Below are 1,082 nucleotides of genomic sequence, written 5' to 3' on the forward strand. Positions count from 1 at the left end.
CATATAATATTTAATGAAATTTTAATGAAACTGTTTCATTTATTTCTCTAAAATTAAAATAATGAAGACGATAATATCCATGATTAACACTTTCCACAATAAAAATGGTTAATCAGCCTCTCATAATTACAAAAAAATGAACAAAATTAAAAATTATAATTGGTTGAATGCGGTTTTCACGGTTTATACAAATTGGATGGTTTATATATATATATATATATATATATAAATGAGATTGGTTTACACGGTTTACATAAATGGGGACGGTTTTCATTTGAACGCTCCTCTCTCTCTCTCTCTCTCTCTCTCTCTATATATATATATATATCATCAATATGATAATTACAATATTAATGATAGTAAATAACATTTAGTGATTAGTGTTTAAAAACATTTATTTATTGATTTGTACATTGAAATTCGTATTAATACATATTTAAGTCCCAAAATACATATCCATACTTTTATAAATGTGTAATCATTACACTTTTTAATTAACTAAATGACAATTCTATTATTAATAATTGAGAGATTAGTGAATTTCCAATCTCATAATTAATAGTAGAGTTGGAAAATAGACATTACTTTCTGAAAGTGAACACTTATTTTGGAACAAATTAAAATAGAAACGGAGATATTTATTTTGGGAGTGATGAAGTATTTGTTTTTAGTATTTGTAGACATCATTCGTCTTATAACAATGAATTATCCTCTATGGTAATTTTTATGTATTTGGTTAATATTTTTTCATATTATTTATAGACTTAACTTTCTATTTACCATATTTTTTATACATATAATTAGTTATCGTGCGATTTAGACGTACACTTATTTATTTCTTATATATATATATATTTGTTTAGGAATAAAGTTGTAAAATTAAATAAAATGAGTAATAATAACGACAGTGATAATTTATGTATTGTTTGTCTGATTGATGATGGAGTTTATATATATATATATATATATAGGGGCTGGTTCAAATAGAAACCAACCATATGGTACAAACTATGTGAACCGATCTTGATCGTTCATTTTATCATCAAACAGTTATTATTAAATGAGATTAAATAAACAATAAT

Source organism: Cynara cardunculus (genome assembly GCF_001531365.2).
Source record: "Cynara cardunculus var. scolymus isolate 2C chromosome LG 8, CcrdV1, whole genome shotgun sequence".
Lineage (NCBI taxonomy): Eukaryota > Viridiplantae > Streptophyta > Magnoliopsida > Asterales > Asteraceae > Cynara > Cynara cardunculus.